The sequence below is a fragment of the Narcine bancroftii genome, chromosome 2 (genome assembly GCF_036971445.1).
Source record: "Narcine bancroftii isolate sNarBan1 chromosome 2, sNarBan1.hap1, whole genome shotgun sequence".
Taxonomy (NCBI): Eukaryota; Metazoa; Chordata; class Chondrichthyes; order Torpediniformes; family Narcinidae; genus Narcine; species Narcine bancroftii.
Genome location: NC_091470.1, coordinates 354,616,603 through 354,638,257, shown reverse-complemented (window position 1 = coordinate 354,638,257; position 21,655 = coordinate 354,616,603). Strand labels below are relative to the sequence as shown.

Below are 21,655 nucleotides of genomic sequence, written 5' to 3'. Positions count from 1 at the left end.
CAAACTAAAATGGGAACAAGATCTAAGCATAAAGATAAAGAATGAAACATGGGAAAAGCTGTGCTCCGGAACTATGAGAAATACAATAAACATGAGGTTACGCATGATACAATATAATTGGTTACACAGGCTCTACACCACGCCCCAACATTTAAATAAATGGGACCCAACAGGAAACGGGAAGAACAGTACATGCAATTTGGACATGTGAGAAAGTGGAAAAGTTTTGGGAAGATCTAAACCAGGTATTAAATAAAATCACAAAAAGCAACATACCAAAAAACCCAGAGATCTTCCTCCTAAGTAATATAAGAAATAAAGAACTTGGCCTCGATTTGGATGGAGCACAAAAAAGATTTATTATGATAGCCTTAGCTGTAGCAAAAAAATGTATTATGTCAACCTGAAAATCAGAAGAGAGCCTGAGAATACAGCAATGGTACATAGAAATGAATAAATGTATTCCATTGGAAAAAATAACATATAATTTAAGAAATAACATCACAGTATTCGAACAAATTTGGGAACCGTACATGGAACACAACAGAGAAGTCCTACCGCGGACCTCCACCCCCTAAAATGACAGAATGAGAAGAAGACAAAATGAACGGACTCAGTATATAAAAGTAAAAGATAAAAATTTCTTGTTTATTTTATTAAGTGACGACATTGTTTAATAGGTTTAATGTATCATATAGTTTGAACGTTGAGTGGGTGGGGAGGGGGGGTGAAGGAGGGAGGGAAGGGAGGGGGGGAAAGGGAAGAAAATGGCACTGTATATTCTAGAGAGAAATGTTTGTGTGTACTTTGGTCAGTATGGTTCATAGTGTGAAAAATAAACATTTTTAAAAAAACCAACCATGGTGGAAAAGACTCGACAGGCCGGATGTCCGGCTTCTGCTCCTATTTCTTATGATCTTGTGAAGCATTTTCCTTGATGCAGTCTCTATATTAATGCAACCATTGTGACAGCTGATTTGAGTACAGCAAGATCCCACAGCCCACAAACAATCAATACCAGATTATCTGTTTTCTCAGATGCTAGACAACAATGTTTAAAAATTACTTTGGATTAATATTTCACTGGTAACAAGATAGAAACAGCACCAATGCATTCCCTCAATACTCCAGTGAGCACCTATCAAAATTATGTTTTCACGTCAGCAGGAATAGACTTGAACACAAAATCATTTGACTTAAAGCTGAGCGAGTACCAACTGAACCATGACTGGCACCTTGTTAGCTGTTATTGATCACAAAAATTACATCTCAATGATTATCCCACTCAAAGAGGCTTGTGCATTTGCTTTCCTTCAGTTTGGAGATTTGACAATAATACATATTTTAAAATTACAGCAATCTAAGAATGACAGAATTCTATAGGTCTGGTGCAGTTTTAATTTCCATATTAGATCACCATTTTTTTTTAAATTTAGACACACGGCAAGAAACTCTTCTGGCCCACAAGCCTGCTCCCCCCCCCCCCCCAAATACACCAACTAACCTTCAACCCCCATATGTTTATGTGCAATGGAAGGAAACCAGAGCACCCAGAGGAAACACATACAGACACAGCGAGAACATACAAACACCTTGCAGACAGCACCAGATTCGAACCAGAGTTGCTGGTTAACGTTGCGCGAACTGTTACATCAACAATGCTGCCCGCAGTAATATAATGCTCCACTCCTGTTACAGATTTTTTTTTTTAAAGTGGCTGAATTAAGCCTTCCGTTATTTGCAGTGTGTGACTTAGTTGCTCCTATACCAAGGGTGAACCCAAGGGGATTGATGAAGCAGTTTGAAACTATATTTCTTGATTAGAAGGCCTTTCAAAGTCAGCCATAAATTAAGAGTGCCTTGCCATTCTAACAGATTTTAGAGCTCAGATCATTCCCCACCAGAACACCACACCTTTCCAACCTGCAGCATTTCCTCATATAATCCCACCTTTTTGGACAAACCCTTCAACAGTGGTACTCACTTACTGTAACTGGACATTCAACTCTTCACTGGCCAGTCAAACTGCTTCCCTTAATGCAAAAGGTATATTTTTCCATGTTTAGGGTCTAAGTAACTTGGTACTATGGTAACAATGTCTCTACTTTTAACTGCGCCTCCAGATTTACTCTGGAGTCTCAGACTATAGGGACATTAGTACTGTCATTCCTGTGATAATTCTCCCCTGACTGATGATCATTTTAACTTCAGGTTAAAACAATGGCAGTTGTTTCCAACTAGACTATGCAACTGATTCAAGAAAGGAAAAGAACTGAGAATCACCCTGATGGAGATTTTTTTTAAAACCACAAATGGGCGAGATAGGATAGATGTTTTCACAAGAGACCAGGAACCTTTGCAATGGGTCGTGTTGATAGTCTAGGTGGGGTTTGGACCCTCCAATATATCCTGAAATTATAAGTGTAACGTGAATATATGGAACTGCATTCAAAATTTCTCCTTGAAAATTTAAAGACACAGATGACCCACGAGAAGCCAACAAATTTAAATTCTGCTTGCAGAGAATTCCAGAAGTTGGGCTATAAATAAGACAGTCACTGATAAAAATTCAATAGTGACTTGTTTACTAAAAGAGCAGTGAGAATGTGGAACTTAATAGCTCAGGGAGTCGGCGAGAAAAATGTTATAGATGCACGAGGTTTGGCAGGTGTAATTTTTCAAGAGCAAACACCAATAAATATCAGTTTTTGCCTTGTGCTCAAGAGTCAACAAAATAGGTTTTCATCATTAATAATCAGAAATAATTAATAAATTTACCATCAGATAAACCTGTTAAAATAGACTAGATTCTCTGCTGGAATAAGATTTTCAGAACTGAAACCTTTACAAAAATGAGATTTTTTTGTGTTTTTCTATGTTTTATTCTTACAAACATAATGTAAATGCCAAATCTACTCTTATATACAGCTGTTGAGATGAACATTATCTGTTTATGAATTGATTTTGTTGTCTATGTAAAGGTGGTTAGGCATCGAGATTTTAATAGTACACTATCAACTGGAAATTGTCTCTCCCATACTCCCAATATAGTGCAATTATGATTTTTTAATAATAAAATTGCTTTCATCAATTAACATTATTAAACCATAGAAATTAAATTCTGTCCAGCTAACATTTAAAAGATAGCCAGATAATGAGGGTAAAAGGAATAGAAAGAAAAAAGGTAAAGCTGATTGGATAACTGAATGAGTGTAGGAACGTGTAAATCTGTGGCATCAATGGCAATACTGATTACAGGTACACGATCCTTTATTTGGACATCTAAAATCCGGAAAGTTCCAAAATCTGGCAGGTAGGTAGAGAGTCTGGCGGATGAGGGGGGTGGGGGTGGGGAGAGACGGCAGGGAGACTGGAAGGGGTTGGGGGTGGATACGGCAGCACAATTCGGGTGGGCTTCAATCTGACTTTCCGAAATCCGGAAAAATCCGAAATTCAGAACACATTGTCCCCCAAGGGTTCCGGATAAAGGATCGTGTACCTATACTAGCCAAGTATCAAAAATGATACTTCTTCTTTAGCTTTCATTTACATGACACCAGAGTTTTATGTGATCAAACACAGAAGAAAACCAAAATGGTATCAAATTCTCTAGCATACTATTATCCTTCTCTGAGGATACACCAGTATGTGATGGTCACAAGCTCACCAAAAGGAGCCTTCTTCACATGCTCCACAATGAGCAACACTGAGAAATTCTATTTTGGGAGAGAGTATTTTAGCACTGGCCTACGTCCCTTCCTACAACTCCACCATCAGCCGCCTCATCCACATCCTCAGCTGACATCAGGTAACTCAGTGCACACCAAGACTTCAGCCATGTTGGATTCTTGTTCCTCTTTGGTAGACAATGTAGGGAACATTCACATCCCTGAAACAGACTAAACAAAAGGAAAGAAAGCCAAATTTCAGTCTCAGTTACTCATAACTAGGAGGTAACTAAGGACATCTGCAGGTGCTGGGCTCTAGTGCAAAGCTAGAGAAACTCAGCAGATTACAGAAATGCCGGAAGAACTCAGCCCATCTCACAGTATCCATACATGGCAAAGATATATTGCTGACACTTCAGGCCTGAGCTCTTCCTACCTTGAGTAAGGGCTCAGGCCCAAAACATTACCACCTATGGGCGCTATGAGAGCAGTCGAGTTCCTCCTGAGTTGCATTTTGACTACAAAACCCAGCAGATCCCACAGCATCCATCAGAAGTAAAAAGGTAGTGGACATTTTAGGCCTGAAGAAGAGCTCAGGCCCAAAATGATGACCGCTTTTTACTTCCCATGGATGCTGTGGGATCTGCTGAGTTTCCCCAGCACTTTTGTGTACTAGTCACAACTAGGTCAGTTCAATACATCTTGGAGAGACGGAGCTTGCAAAAGGACACTGAACAAAGACTTGGTGTTCTTCCAATCATTATTCCATTATGAAGGGGCAGTGACATGGATATTAAAAGTAATAATGTGACCATCACAGATTGCACTAAAAGAGCTCACAGTGTACATTTCAGCCTGAGGACAGTTTAATTCTTTGATATTTTCTATTAATAATTTTCTCCTAAGTTTGTCTTCATCAGTTTTAGATTCTGCCTTGTAAAAGATTCCAAAGTTACTCCCATTAGACCTCTGACTTCACGATAAAAGTATCAGATATCTATCTAATAAAACTCTGCCCGATTAATTATTATCTTACAGTTGTGTGAAGTACTCTAGCCAGTCTCTTGCCAGGTTATGAACATTCTATCAGCTAATATGGAGAAAGCAGAATCACAAAATGGAAACACATTTCAGATCACAAGATTAAAACCATTATCTTGCATCCAAGGTTATTTTTTACAGAGCACTTTTCGCTGTCAATTTCCAGATGTAATTGACACTTGCTCAAAAGTTCTTATTTTAACTAATCATTTATTCCTGGAAATAGGGAGGAAGGTCATGAATTGTTGGAAATTGCTTTCACTCCCAATGGCTTTCAGAATTAGTTTTATCTTCCCTTCATGGGCACAGAGAGATGTAAATGCTGAGGAAATTTAATTAATTAATTACTTTGACCTTCATATGTTTTTCTTTTTTGTCCCGCCGATTAATGTAATTTTCTGTGATCTTTTCCCGTGCCCATTAAGGTGAAATGAGGCAATGACAGGATGCCATGGGCTCAGTGGCCATGTGCAGCATCTGTTGCGCTACTGAGGCGTATACATCTGCGTGGTCAGTGCACAGACCATCTTGAATCAACAAAGTTGCTGCAATAAGCTTCCACAAATGTCATCTCTGATGGCCATGATTCAGTGAAAAGTCAGAAAGCTCAGAGTACAATTCCTTGTCCAGCGAATTAACTGTGTTCTCTAACCAGGCACCCAGTAACGATGATGCTGTAACTTATTGTCATATACATTATACAACATACATGTGCTAAAATTGCAAGGCTGCCCTCTGTCTCCAATCTTGTTTGTTTATTGTATAGATCCCTTTGCCGAAGACATCAGGAAGGATGAGGGCATAAGAGGAGTGATGTTGCCAAGCAGCAGGTCAAGGCCTCCCTGTGCATGGACAACATCACGGACACATGATCAGACTGCAGACTGACCAGCATGTGAGGGCAATTTGAATTTGCATCGGGAACCAGAGTTAACCAAAAGAAAAGTGAGGCAGTGCTCTTTGCTAACTGGCCTGACCGGTCCACCATCCTCTTCACAGCCAGAACTGACTCGCTGAAATTCCTGGGGACCTGGTTTGGAAGAGCTGAGGTGTGCACTACCAATTGTTCAGAACAGATCACTAAGGTCCACCAAAAATTGGGACTGTGGGCGTGGCGCTCATGTTGATAATAGGGAAGAACTTGGTCATCAGGTGTGAGGTGCTCTCGGTAATACTGTACGTGGCGTAGGTGAGGCCCATCCCCCGTACCTGCCCCTGGCAGTCACCAGAGCAGTGTTCAGATTCATTTGGGGTTCCAAAGTGGATGGGATCAGAAGGAGCACCAGGTACAAGTCACCGGAAAATGGGGGCAAGGGTGTACCCAATATGGCGCTTATCCTGATGACCACCTTCATGTGTGGCTGCATCAAGCTGTGTGTGGAACCAAGGAATAAGGGCACCAAGTGCAGCTATGTGCTGTGGTTCTACCTGTCCTGGGTGTTGCAAAGGGTAGGTTTGGCCCTGTTGCCGTGCAATGTCATAGTAAGTTGAAATTTGCTGCACAATCTAACCTTGGTAGAAAGGTTTTTTTCAGGACAACACCTTCGATCACAAGGACATTAGGCAGTGGTCAGTACGGAACTTCCTGAAAAAGAGAGAGGAAGACTTGATGGATCCAGTGGGATGGTTCCCTGAGCAGACCATCCAGGTCATCTGGTGAAATACCTCATCTCCAGGACTCACTAACAAGCAGCACGACTTGGCTTAGCTGGTAGTGAGAGGAGCCTCCCAGTGAGACCCTTCCTGCATGACCCGAACATACCCTCAATGCACGCTGTCCGCAGGAGAGCTGCAGTGGGTAGAGACCATCTCCCACCTCTTTGCTGAATGTAGATTTGCAAGGAAAGGGATGCAGGGGGCTCTGTCACATTTCATCCCCAGGAATAGTGTGATAGCGAACTCCCTGATTTATGGACTGTTCCGGGGGGCACACTCTGAGGCCAACAACCAGAACTGCTGGAAGGCCATCAACTCAGTGAAGGACACCCTTTGGGCAGCCCAAAACCTGTTGAATTTTCAGCATACTGAGATGTCGGTCCAGGGTTGTTGCCGACTGGCACATTTCCAGGCTACAAGACTACATGTTGAGGGACGCACTGAGGCTTGGTGCAGCCAATGCGAGGGCACTGTAGGAAAGGAGAACAGTTTAGAGCCCCCCCCCCCCCACCAATAACTGGATTCTGAGGGGCTGACACTGAGGGGAAGCTCCTTAAACCAACAAAGAGGGGGGAGGCAAAGCAAGGCGCCACAGCAGTGGTAATGGAGCATTAAGAGAGAAGATAAAATGTAAAGTGTACTGTGATGAGATGATTATCACCATGTAAAAGTTATCGAACAATTCTTTTGTAAATAATTTACACGATATGATGGAAATGATGAACATTTATCATTGAACAGTTTCTTTCCTGTATTGTATATAATTTGTTACGAATTTAACACAAATAAAGTATATTTTTTGCACAAGAAATTCTCACTTGCTGCATGAAGAGAATGAGATACAATACCACTGCAATTATCCGAAATGGTCAGGACTGGGCCTATTTCGGATAAACAATATTTTCAGAAAACTGTTCTTTTTTTAAAAAAAAAACAGCCCAGCAGCAAATGACTTGTAACAGTGTTTAAACAACAAGGGAAGGAAGGCTTTTTAAGCATGAAATAATGATTAATTCACACCAAAAAAAAACAACCTGTGACCTCAGTTCGGTTCCAAAAAAATTTGGATAAATGAGAATTTTTTAATTGTTTCGGATATCCTCATTTTTTCTGAAATTTTTCAGGTCCATAAACTTTCAGATAACTGAGATTTTTGGACGATCTGATTTTGGATAATTGGAGTTGTACTGTACATTTGTTGGCCTCAAAGGCAGTTGGGGTATGGAAAGAGAGTTGAGATATCAAAGTTCAGGTTTATTGTTAGAGCACAGACACATTTGCTCCATAAAATAGACTAACCTATGAGCTTCTCCAGCATTGTGTTTTTTCTTCAACCATGGTGTCTATTTTGGTCCTTAAATTAGTCTCCGATGGAGTTTGTTGTTTAGAAGTCTGGTGATGGAGGCTCTGGTGTACCATGATATTGAGGGACATAATTGGCCACGATCAAATTGAGCTGCAGAACACACTTGAGGGTTCAATACCTGTGGAACTGTGGGCGTGGCGCTCACGTTGATAATAGGTGCTACAGGTACTCAGAGAGTACATACTAACTGCCATGCATTCACATTGAGTACACAGAATTGTCAGTTAGAGCTTTACAGTATTCTAAAGTGGAACAGCCGCTATATAAATCACCCACTTAAAGTTTCCAGCATTCTATGATTTTATTTCAATATTCCAACTACTGTGTTTTTTTAAAATTTTCACTGTATCTGTTTTCACCTCATCTTCCCACAGCCTTCTAAGACCCCTCCCATGAAAATGCACGTGACATGAAAGGACCAGGGCGACTGCAATTCTCTCAGCCATGTTGCACACAGTTTGCCGACAAGCTATTTGGAACAACTCGTATGAGTCAGGCAGCAGCTGCCAAACAGTTGACACACTCGGTGCAGTTGGGAGCTGAAATCCTCAGATTTCTCCCACCTTACATAACATTAAAAGCACACTCATACCCCTTCCCTCTGTGGTCTTCTACCTGCTCAATTTTATCAACCTTGAATGTATCTTTCAGCTTCTATGCAGTGAACTGCAAGAGTGCTCTTTGCTAAATCATCCTCCACAAGGCATGTTGTTTAAATGACCATCTTGCCCTAGTGTCATCCCAAAGGACCGAAACCACAAAGCAATCTCAGGCAACTTAAAACCATCATTTGATGTCTTCTCTATCCACTGTCTGTTTCAACCCAAAATCTTACTGCTAAATCCATTTGGGAAACAGGACGGGTTTTGTCAAATTCTGCATTGCTGCTCCCCAGTGCAAGTTGAAGCTCGATTTGATTATGCCCACTGTGGCTGTCAGCTTTTGCACTTTCAGACAGAATGGAAAAGTTAGTCTCAATATCGTCTCTAATCTGAAAAGGCTTTCTCTGATTGCGATAAAGAAATGCTTGAAGCCTGATTTCCAAGGTTAATCTTTTTTCCATTAATTCAATCGCATTTCCAGCTGTTTCCTCACATCCTCACATCCTGCCCCAGCAACAAAGGCACAGATAAAGGATAAGCCATCTTTTTATTCTTTCTAATCCCCATATCTGTACATTGGCCCTTTATCATTCTTTAACAATGGCTGGCTTTTCAAATCTTATTTGTTTTCCTGAAAATTACATTCTGTGAATCAACTGAATGCCATAAAATGCAGTGCAAACCAGGATAAAGGTCATTATTTTAATAGCAAGAACTGCTTTCATTTACACAGCAACTCCAACATGACTCAAGTCTCTTCACAAGTGTGTCAGCAAACAAAATTTGGCACGTAAGTACATTATAGACTTTGGACAAACTGGAAGGGTTTTAATTCATTAATAAGATGATTAATTGGACTGGATTTTGTGGCGACAATAGAGTGCCCTTCAATTGACCAAGTCTGCCCTGAGCATCAACCACCTGTTATAAGGAGATACAAGGGGAGCCAGCAAAAATTTAAACAACAAAAAAACACTTTAGAATTCATTCTTTGCTCATGTACCGTTCCAATGTAACCTGAAAGAACAGAATCTCATCTTCCAGTTATAGTCCACTCTTAATTCGACTATTTAAAGAAAACCTTTACATTCTGGATCAGAGCTCAATGATGAAAGGTCATGAAGCTGCAATGGTATTGTTGCCTCTCTCTCCACAGGCGCTGTCTGACTAGTTGAGTGTTTCAGCATCTGCAATACCTTGCCCTCTCCAGTATGCATCTCACGATCTCTTTCCCTTATTTGTCCTCCTCCATTTTCATTTGTCTCCTGGGGACAGACGGCCTGCGATTGACCAGAACCACAAATTTTGTTCTTCTCTCTCCCTCTTCCTTATGCAGACATCCCCACTCCACTCCCCTTCCCTTCCCCAAAACTTGCCACACTTTCCATTTCTAACTTTTCTCAGTCCCAATGAACTATCACTTATGGTTTTTAGACTGCAGGCATGTAACGGCACAATCAAGGAATTTTGCCGTTACACGGGCAGTCTAAAAAGGAATGTGCAGGAATTTGGAGTCAATTCCTGCCCCGCGATTTATCCTGCAGGACCCCTACAACTTTTTGGAGTAAGCCTGCAAAATGTAAATTGTACTGGAAAAATTTGTTGCTAGTCATTCACTCTCCTGCATGTCCAACCACCGGGACTGTTGCACTCAGGCACTTGCAGTACCGCGTGAACAACCACACAGGCTGTAATTATGATAATTTTTTCAGCAATTTTCCCGACATTGCAGTCTAAAAAAATTGCAAACTTTAAACTCTTAATGTTTCTCTCTCCATACCTGCTGCCTGAACAGTTAACAAGGTCCAGCACATTATTTTAGATTTCCAGCACATTATCATTTTGGCTTTGAAATTACTTTAACCTCTCCACAGAGCACCAGTAAACTGTCCCACGAGGATTTTGTTCCTAGCTTTGCTCAAGAGTAAACCGGCAATTGTGTACAAGTCCCACCTTCCTGTTGTCTTGTTCTCTATGTTCAGCCACATATTTATCTACCATCCTATTTTCACAAGTAGATGATAAAGAGAATAATCTAGACCAGTGGCTTTCAAATTTTTTCTTTCCACTCATGAACCCATCTTATGTTATTGGTGCTCTGTGATTAGTAAGGGATTGCTTAAGGTGTAATGTGAGTGGGAAGGGAAGGTTGAGAATCTCTGTTCTAGACTCAATTGTTACTGAAATATTTTGCTTGAGGAAAAATTGTCATTGGTCCATTTCCTTTGGAGTTCTGAAACCATGCACATAACGAGTCAATTAGGTACGATTAAAACTGTGGTTTTCAAAATTTTTCTTTCCACTCACAGACCACCTTAAGTCATTCCTTACTGATCACAGAGCCCCGATGGCATAGGGATGAGTTAAGGAGGTCTGTGAGTGGAATGAAAAAGTTTGAAAACCACTGATCTAAAGATTACTACCTTTGAGATACTGCATCAAACGTTTTGTTTCCACCTCCTTAAAATTTGAAAAGGATTGTATGCATTTTTCTTCCTTCGTTCTTTTTACTGAAATGGACCATGACCCAGCTGTTCTCTCCAGAGGTTTCTGCAGATGCATATCTTTCTTCTTCTTTGGCTTGGCTTCGCGGACGAAGATTTATGGAGGGGGTAAAAAGTCCACGTCAGCTGCAGGCTCGTTTGTGGCTGACAAGTCCGATGCGGGACAGGCAGACACGGTTGCAGCGGTTGCAGGGGAAAATTGGTTGGTTGGGGTTGGGTGTTGGGTTTTTCCTCCTTTGCCTTTTGTCAGTGAGGTGGGCTCTGCGGTCTTCTTCAAAGGAGGTTGCTGCCCGCCAAACTGTGAGGCGCCAAGATGCACGGTTTGAGGCGTTATCAGCCCACTGGCGGTGGTCAATGTGGCAGGCACCAAGAGATTTCTTTAGGCAGTCCTTGTACCTTTTCTTTGGTGCACCTCTGTCACGGTGGCCAGTGGAGAGCTCGCCATATAACACGATCTTGGGAAGGCGATGGTCCTCCATTCTGGAGATGTGACCCATCCAGCGCAGCTGGATCTTCAGCAGCGTGGACTCGATGCTGTCGACCTCTGCCATTAACCCCAAGTGACAGGAAGGAAACACACAACCCCGGCACAGAAACGTCGTGTCTGCTCCCCTAACACCTTGCCTAAATGTTGTAATGGTGGAGAAACTTAGCAGGACAGCAGCAAGCATGAAAGGACTCCAATCCAAAATGTTGACCATCTATTGTTTTCTGAGGATGCTGGCTAAATCATTGAGTTTCTCCAGCATTTTGTGTGCTGCTCCAATTTTCCAGCATCTACTGCCTTCTTGTTATCTTTTCACTGCATTTCCAACACCTCTCTTTTTATATTTATGTTCAATTAACTTGATTGTACTTTATTTTAAGGTCAATTAAGGCAGTGGTTTGATATCGTACATGCATATTTTACAAGATATTTCATAAAGCTCCATGCAATAGATTTGTTAACAAAGCTCAGAGACATGAAATAAAGATGGTGATATTGTCAGTTCCGGACGGAGGAACACAATCGGAGTTCCTTTGGGAACATCAACCTGAGAGAGCAAACGCGTTAAACAGGGAGGTTTGCAGACACTGGGATTGTAGTTTAACACACAAAAGTTCTGGAAGCAAAGGGTCATAACCAACATTTTGGGCTCGAGAAGAAGGGGCAGGGGGTGGAGCACAGGAAAATAGGCAAGATGTCATAGGCTGATATCAGTGGGAGGGTAAAAGAGAAAAAAATCTGAGAAGTGATGGGGAGCAGGACGCTCTCTGAATAAGGAGGGAAGGGAAAGGAGTTGGGAGCTGGAGGGAATAAGATAGAAGGATAAGAAAAGAGAGAGACTCGGGAAAGGGGGTTAATATTGAGATCACCATGGGTGTCTGAAATTCATTAATGCAGTGTCTCTCACCCTTTTTTCTTCCCTCTTAAGTAATCCCTTACCAACGTCAGAGCACCTATGGCAAAGCTGCTCTGCGGTTAGTAAGGGATTAGTTAAGGTAGTGTGTGAGGTTGAAAACCACGGCACTAAGGGCTTAGATCTGAAGGCAGAGGGAAGCAACACTGGAAATAGCACAAAATTAGGAAATGGAGCAAGCAACGTGGATGTTACAAGGAACCAAGCGGACCACTGCAACAGGCACTCTGTGTGATAGCAAAATGTGTGAAAAATCACCTATGATAGGTGGTTAATCTCTGCCAAGGTGTTTTGTGGTTAATAAGGGATGACTTAAGATGGCATGTGAGTGGGGAAAAAAAGATTGAGTACCATTGACCTATGACAATACAAAGTGTGACAATATCCAACAGCTTGCAAGAGCCACATTTTGTACGAAATCCTTACAGGTTTTAGGGCAGGTAACAGGTAAAGCAGTTAATATACCTCAAGTAAAAACACAAAGCCAGGGAAACTGAGCAGTTCAAACAATGTACTTTATAACAGCAAAGATAGATAAACATACATAACCAATGATCTGGGCTTGAACTTTTCATCAAGGTATGGTTTTCCTCTCAACAATATAGCTCAAGTACCAGGTGACACCTTTTAAATCACAACAAGACACCACACGCTCTTAGGAGGGTGTGCAGGTGCTAGAGTGGAGTGAGAGGAGATTTAGAAGTATTTTTCCAGGGCTGAAGAGACTGCCATGTCTGTAATAGTTTTCTTTGAAATATTTAGTTGAATGGATTACAAAGCATGAATAGGAAAGTGATATTTCCCTTAATAAATGAGGTCACCATCACGGACAAATTTAAAACAAGTGGTGAAAAGGAATTTAACCAGAGGAGGGTTGAAACTCATCGCCTGAAAGGTCAGTGGAAGTTGAAATCCACCTTACATTTCAAATTGAATTGTTTATTGTCACTTATACCAAGATGTTTTATGTGTTCTCCAGACAGGTTAACTAAAATACAGCAGGCAGTGCAATAATAAAGCAAAGTGCAGACATAGTGCTGCAATAAATCAAGTAAAAGGTGCAAAGTGTCAACGTGGTGATACGACCACCAGCCTACTGCAGGGAACGATCTCTGTACCTGCAGGAAGACCACCCAAGACCTGACTCCACCTGGCCAGCTGTCAATCAGCCAAGCTGAGCTGGCCCCTCCTGAGCCAGTTGCACGGGAGCCACCGAAGCATGAACTGATGTTCAGACTTTTATCTGAATAAACCCTGTTCCACAGTCTTTCAAGTTTTTGTGCTTGTTTGTTGCTTCCTCAGCACACCAAAGTCACGTAATATGACATTTAGAATGTAACATCCATTAAATTCTTTAACTTTGTCTACCTTAAGGAAGACAGAGTCGCCACTTGGTTAAGCACCCCTCACAGAATTGAGGCCCCAGCAAGGAAATAGCATTTCTAGGACAAAGTGTAAGATGTAGAGTTAAACAGTGAAAGGGCAATATCTTTAACCAAGAAGGTCCTTCCAAGAGTCTGGTAGCAGCAAGAAAGAAAATGTGTTGAAAGTGGGGATTGCATTTTCAAGCTCATGGATCTTCCGTCCAACAGATCAAGGAGAAGAGAATATTACTGGCTGGGATGGATCCTTTAATGCATTGGCAGCTTTCCTATGGTAACAAGGGGCAGAGGTGGAGTTAAATGGAGGACTTTGTTTTGCATAATTGCCATGGTCTTGCTTGAAACAAATGTCTGTTGAGGCCAGAACATCAATAATAACTGCTGCCCCCATAGTTCTTCAAGATAGTGCTGTTTTACATCCACCTGAGAGAGCAAACGTGTTAAACAGGGAGGTTTGCAGACACTGGGATTGTAGTTTAACACACAAAAGTTCTGGAGAAACCCAACAGGTCTTGCAGCATTTTTGGGAAGCAAAGGGTCATAACCAACATTTTGGGCTCGAGCCCTATGTCAAGGTACGTGAAAAATTAAGGCATGCACCTGAAATAAAAAGGTGAGGGGAGGAGAGGAGAAGCGGGAAGAAGGGGCAGGGGTGGAGCACAGGAAAATAGGCTGATATCAGTGGGAGGGTAAAAGAGAAAAAAATCTGAGAAGTGATGGGGGAGCAGGACGCTCTCTGAATAAGTAGGGAAGGGAAGGGAGTTGGGAGCTGGAGGGAATAAGATAGAAGGATAGGAAAAGAGCGAGACTCGGGAAAGGGGGTTAATAGAAACTGGAGAGGTGGATGTTAATGCCATCTGTTACATCACAGACCATATATATTTGTTAATAACTATTAATAAATATAACAACTTATCTAAATGGCAAAATTCTACAAAGTCAATTCAAAGTTCAGTCTTAGAAATCCTGTGTTGAATCTCAAACATTTAAACTGATGTACAGAAGTGATCACGAAGGAAGGAAGAGTGCGTTTTCAGACTGTCAAAACTCATGAATCCTCATCAAGTTGCTTCTAGAGAAATGTCCTTTCATACGAATGGTTGTCACAACACAACTCATGACAAAAACATGACTTTCATGAGGCTTCCAAAAACCCACACAGAGACCAGACAAAATTACCATCAGAATGGTCATGATCCAAATGCAGGAATCCTCCTGCTTCCTTTACCCAGGTATGGGTCAATAAAAATGACCATTACAATATTCACAGTGGTTCAACAATCCTCCTGACAATGAGAACCAGAAAAACTGTCCACCTCACACAAAGTCACCCCACCTCTGTGTCTTGCAGATCTCCAGTTGCTCATTAATCAATGCAGCTTCTTCAAGTGTCAGAAACACATGACTTCCAATCACGTGTCTCACTCACCACTTCCTTTAAGTGACCTATCTGTTTTCCTTGAATAAACACCATTGTTATTTTCTTCTCCCAAAGTATCAACTTTAAGTAATGATCCTACTTGATGGTGCCTTCTATCTGACCACAAGCTGTAAAAGGTTTGGCTGTAAAAAAGTTTTGCTGTTAAAGATTTGTAGCCTGTGTTAAACCTTAAAGTGTGGTTATTAAATGAAATGTAAGGTTGTAAAACCTCTAGTTGAAGCTTTCACAGGGAGAATATTAGGTGTTGTTCCTGCAATTTGCAAGTGGCCTCAGTCTGGCAGTGCATGAGGCCATGGACAGACATGAAGGTGTGGGAATGAGATGTGGAATTGGAATGGTTGGGCATAAAGTGGACAGAGCAAAGCTGCTCAACAAAACAATCTCCCTGTCTGTGTCCAATCTCTCCGATGTAGAGGAGGCCACAACAGGAGACCGAATGCAGTAGAAGACCCCTGCGGATTCATAGCTGAAGTGTTGCTTCACTTGGAAGGACTGGGTGGGTCACCGAATGGTGGTGAGGGAGGAGATATGGGTGCATTTCCTGCAGTCATGGATTATACACCAACAACACCGCCATCCTCCCTCAGTCCTGGAGTGTCCTGTTTCAATATTTTTATTAAATTTTACAATAATATAAAATGAGAAGCAATATTTATCTAAATATAAAGAGGTAAAGTGGAAAAGGAAATATACAAAAGAAAGACTTATATAAGAAAATATAAACAATCAAACAAAAAAAGGAAATAATCAAGTAATCATTTAACAGGTTATAACGTGACTAATTGAAAAAGATATTTTTTTACAAAGAAAAGTCCTGGAGCGTCAGCCCAGATTGGAACTTCTCTGTCGGAGAGAGATGAGAAGTTGTCCAGGCAAACTTGAATTTCTTTATCGAAATATGGTTACAAATTCATGATATTACTCAGTTACTGCAAGGAAACAGAGAATCCGAGGCTTATAACTAAGTAATGTGACATATGGAGCTCATAATTGCAGTATTCAGGAGAACCGGCGTTATTTTACACTTGGTAATACTAATGAGACTTACAATACATTTTCTGAAAAGGGTAAGTGGTGGAAATTATTTCACACTGCGTGGTCCCATATCATTTGACTACATCAAGGCTTGACGACAGAAAGAAGAAAATTATTTGTGGCTTTGCAAACTGCAGCACAAAATTTCGACTATTCTCATCCTCCCACTGATGAAGCCCTGTCCTGCTGAGTTCCTCCAGCCGATTGTGTTGTGCTCCAGATACCAGCATTGACAACCTCTCAGTGCAGCACAATTGAATACCTTGCCTTGCGTCAAAGACATTCTGAGCTCTGTGCATATTTCGCCATTCGTTTTTAGCAAATGTCATTTGCTCCCATTTTGTTTTCTTCGCAAAAAGGGTCTTCACAAATTCCACAAGAAAATACAACATTTGACTTCAATCAGAAACCAAAGAGGAAGTAGTCAACCTCTCAAGCCTATCAAGTTATTCAGTAACACCACAACCAAGCCAAATTTTGACTTTAAACCACTTTCTTGCTCTTGCTCTCTCGATTCATACCCATTAAATTCACGTTAATGTGAATTCTGGTGACATGACTAGCATAGCAGTTAGCGCAACACTCTTACAGCGCCCACCGTCTGTAAGGTGTTTGTATGTTCTCCCCGTGTCTGCGTGGATTTTTCCAGGAGCTCCAGTTTCCTCCCATCCTTCAAACAAAAATGAACTGAGCTTGTAAGCTGGCTGTAATTGACTGGGCATGGACTCGTGAACCAGAAGGGCCTGTTATAATGCTGTCTATGTCGAAATGTCTAAATTTCCCAAAAATAGACAGCATGGCGACCATCCTTTCCCTTCCTGCTTTGATTAAATTATGAACATTAAGTTTTGAATTTTGATTCAAATTCTCAATAACTTATTCTCCACAGTCACCCAGTTTACCACAATCTGCAACAATTTGACATTTTACATTTGTGATGAAGGACCTGACTGCCTCAAAAAATTTTGCAAAACGTCCCCAATTTACATTTTCCCATTCAAATAGCCGAGGTAAGAAGCCTCCAAAGTTGTACAAAACAGAAGAAAATATACTGCTGACTTGAACATTTCAAGATGCCACAACTTTCTCATAGTGCTGGCTGCCTGTCCTTGATCACACCTATATTATCATAGATAAACTATTAACATTAATCATTGGTGAAAGATCATTTGTATCTCACATAACCCATATGTTATGTGAATAAAATATAAACACGATGTTGGAGAAACTCACCAAGTCAACAGTGTACTTCATATAGCAAAGATAAAGAAACATAACCAATGTTTTGGGCTTGAGCCCTTCATCAACTAAAATGTAGGCAGGCCCCCCCCGAACTAAATGGTGTTGCCTTGGCCATCGACTCTCACCTAGACCCCTTAAAAATTAAAAATCCATACCTTGATGAAGGGTGTTGGTTATGTATCTTTATCTTTTAAAGGACACTGTTTGACCACCTGAGTTTCTCCAGCGTTGTGTTTTTACTTCAGCCACAGTGTCTGGCAGACTTTTACTTTCATAGAATAAAATTCTCCCTTAAGACAAGTATCCTACCATATAATCTGGTTATCAGCATTTGGATTGGATGGTGAGGGAGAGAAATTATTTATTGAATCAATGCTTTTCCAACAAACAGTTCACAAGAATTTTGACAGGTGATGGATGGCTGGATAGCAGGCTCCATGTAAGGTTAATGTTAAACTGATTTCATCTCCCAAAAAATGGAGATAAATATATCTGCACGAACACTCTATGTTTGTGTTGAAATACTGACTTCCATTTTCCAGGAGCTGGCAATAACATTGTACGTGATTTAACAAAGTAAAGAACCAATAGTAGATGGAAACACCAAAAGTCTGCAGATGCTGGAATAAAGATAACAAACCAAACTGCTTGTGGAATCCAACAGGCCAAGCAGCATCTGTGGGAGAAATGGTCAATCAATGTTTTGGGTCAAGACTCTGCTTCAGGACTGCAAAATGGAGGAGTATGAGAGCTGTTGTCTGGCCTCTTCAAGGTAGAGGTCAGTCCGCCAAACAACAGCCTCGACCTTGTTCATAGGTATGATGACAACTCTGGATTAGTGTGGAGTGAGTGGAGAGCAGTGTGTTTGGTGTGGGCTATGGGAGTGCAGCATTAAAGAGGTTGACATCACAGCTGCAATTGGAAATGAAAAGGAAGAGTGTGTAAAAGGCCAGAACAAGGGATCCATGGAAAGAAGAATGTTGGAGATGTGAGTTAGGATCATTGGTTTGATGTTAGAATTCTTGCTAAAGAAATAGGCACAGAGGTGGAGATCGGGGAAGAAGTGCTCAACACCAATGACAGGCCCAGAAATCATCAAGGAAAGGGAGGTCAGAGGGCAAGGGTTGGGGTCAGGGCCAGGCTTGGGCTCAGAGAGGATCTTTGGAGGCCACTCTTTGGAGGGAGGGGAGAGAGTTCAGAGGAGGGGGAAGAGGGTCAATGTTTTTTCCATGGAGATACAAGATCAAGGGAGGGTGAGGTGGGACAGTGGGATTGGCAGCAGGGGAAGAGCAGCAAGACCCAAACACTATCAATTAGGCCTTCATGTCAATAGCATTCTGGATTAGATGGCAACGTTAGAATGTCTCACATTAATACAAAGGTAATAGTATAATGAAGCTTTCAAATTTTATATAGTCTCATTTTGAATATTCAAAACAAGTTTATTGGTGTCCAAAATAAAGAGCTTAAGGTTGCATAATTGACTGCAAAGTGGAGAGAGATCCAAAAGGTCATTCTTGTTTATAGGGCCAGGAGGAGCCAGATGCAAAGACTAACCTATCATAATCTCACCCAGTGACCCCCACACCCAATACCCCAATCCAGTCTTCGAGACCCCCATCGAATGAGCAAGCAGTCAATCTTGTTGGTTACAGGACTTGACAAGGTAGACACAAGGACAATGCTTTCCCTGACTGGGGTGTCTAAAACCAGGGATCACAGTCCCACAATTAAAGAGTTTGCCATTAACAACAAGTGAGAGGAAATTTCTCCTCCCATTGGTGCTAATTTTTAGGAATTGAAAAGATAATGAAGAAAGCCACTTGGATCAATGTCACCTCTTGACAGAGCAATCCCATTAATCTGAGCCCCCATCCATAATTCTCAGTACCCCTGAAAATTTTTATCTTGCACATATCCCCCTCAACTCCCCCTTTGATTCTTTATGTCATTTTCCTACATTGAGAGGTAACTTGACTGCAGCCAATCTTCAGAATGTGAGTTTGCAGATGACACAAGGATTGGAGATGTTGTGGACAGCATGGCAAACTTTCAAAGCTTGCTGAAGGATCAGGACCAGCTGGATAAATGGGCTAAAAAATTGCACATGGAATTTAATGCAGACATGCGTGGCTGTTGTATTTTCGAAGGAAAAACCAATGGTTGGACATACACGGTAAATAGTAGGGCACTGAAGAGTGTGGTAGAACAGATGGATCTAGGAATACAGCAACATAATTCCCTGAAAGTGGTGTCACAGGTAGACAGGGTTGTGAGGAGAACTTTTGGCATATAACCATATAACAATTACAGTATGGAAACAGGCCATATCTGCCCTATTAGTCCACACATATTTAAGTGAACTCCACAAGTTCCACCCACCTGCTCCTTGCTCATAACCCTCCAACCCCCTCACATCCATGCACGCATGCAACCTCCACTTAAATGATAAAATTGACCCTGCTTTACCCACCTCTTCCAAAGGTCATTCCACTCAGACACCACTCTCTGAGTGAAGAAGCTTCCTCTTAAGTTACTTCTAAAGTTTTGTCCCCCTAACCCTTAACTTATGACCCCTCATTCCAATCTCTCCTACCCTCAAAGGGAAGAGCCTGTTCATATCCACTCTTATCTATTTCCCTCATAATTTTATACACTTCTATCAAATCCCCCCTCAACCTTCTACGCTCCAATGAATAAAGATCCAGTCTACTCAATCTTTCTCTGTATTCTAGATACTGCAATCCAGGCAACATTTTAGTAAATCTTCTCTGCACCCTCTCTAACTTATTGATATCCTTCCTATAATTTGGAGACCAGAACTGCACACAATATTCCAAACCTGGCCCCACCAATGCCTTGAATAGTCTCAACATCACCTCCCAGCTCTTATATTCTATGCTATGATTTATAAAGGCCAGCATACCAAAAGCCTTCTTCACCACCCTATCTACATGAGAATCCGCTTTCAAAGAATTATGAACCGTTATTCCAAGATCTCTCTTTATAAATCAAAGTATTGAGTATAGAAGTTGGGAAGTTATGATAAACTTGCACAAGACATTGGTGAGGCCAAATTTGCAGTATTGTTGGCAGTTTTGGTCACCAAACTACAAGAAAGATATTAACAAGATAGAAAGAGTGCAGAGATGATTTACTAGGATGTTGCCTGGACTTCTGGAACTGAATTACAGGGAAAGGTTAAACAGGTTAGGACTTTATTCCCTGGTGCACAGAAAGATGAGGGGAAATTTGATAGAGGTATTTAAAATTATGAGGGGGATAGACAGAGTAAATATAGATAGGTTTTTTCCACTGAGGATAGGTGAGATACAAACCAGAGGACATGGGTTAAGGGTGAAAGGGTAAAACTTTAGGGGGAACTTCTCCATACGGTGAGTAGTGGGATTGTGGAACGAGCTGCCAGCTGAAATGGTGAAAAGTTTGGACATCCATGGATGGGAGGGGTAATGGAGGGTATGTATGGACTGGGTGCAGGTCAGTTGGACTAGGCGGAATAATAGATTGGCACAGACTAGATGGGCTTGTATTTTGTGTTATAATATTGTTACAAGATCAAACCAGCAACCACAAAGAAGGCAGATCACACAGAGGTAAAAATGAACAATTACTATATTAACAAAAAATTCACCTTCAAACTTTAATTCAAAATCCTCCTCTTTTATAACAATGCCCACTGGTTACTATGCACATCCCTATAACAGTGTAAAACTAATAAATTCCCCAGCCTAAATATAACATACATAATCAAAGTCTAAGCTACACTTCCAACCAGCCCACAGAAAAACGTAGACACAAAACAAACATAAAACACACAAGACTCACAAAACTTCGATCTCAACTGAAGCAAAGATCATAAACAAAATTCAGTTTGTTTGGTAAACTGAAGCCAAAAGATCTTTGAGAGAGAGAGAGCACAAAATTCGAAGTTGTCTTGTGTTGCTTGCAGAGAGAGGAACCACTGGCTTGGTCCGTATCCTTCTGGCTGCCTTCAGAATGTTCATCCTTTTTGAAATCCCAACATTCTAAACTGTCCTCCAGACCATGACTCGCACTCTGGGCCTCCTTCCACTCCACAGCACCACCCAGTGGTGGTTTATCATCCAAGTCCAGAAATTTTTAGATCATTTTCTGCACATGCTCAATCCGTCTCCCACTCTCTCAGCAGTCTACCTTCACCTTGGTTCTCTAAGTAAACGGTCACTTTTTAACATAAAACCACACAACACATAGGCCAATACACAACACAGAACTCTGTAACAATATTCTATGGTTCTGTGTGTGTGTATATGTGTGT

General features: G+C 41.3%; 1 protein-coding gene across 10 annotated transcripts in view; it reads right to left on the bottom strand.

Moving 5' to 3' along the window:
- The window catches only part of LOC138755773 (receptor-type tyrosine-protein phosphatase mu-like), a 1,095,616-nt gene that overhangs the window by 895,657 nt on the left and 178,304 nt on the right, over positions 1-21,655 (bottom strand). The window contains exon 1 of one of the 10 annotated variants that reach the window (XM_069922362.1): positions 21,184-21,336. The exons of the other annotated variants lie outside the window; for them this stretch is intronic. The gene's annotated coding sequence lies outside the window, so the exon portion shown is untranslated. Of the gene's footprint in view, positions 1-21,183; positions 21,337-21,655 lie in introns of those variants that run through there. 10 annotated transcript variants of the gene reach the window in all.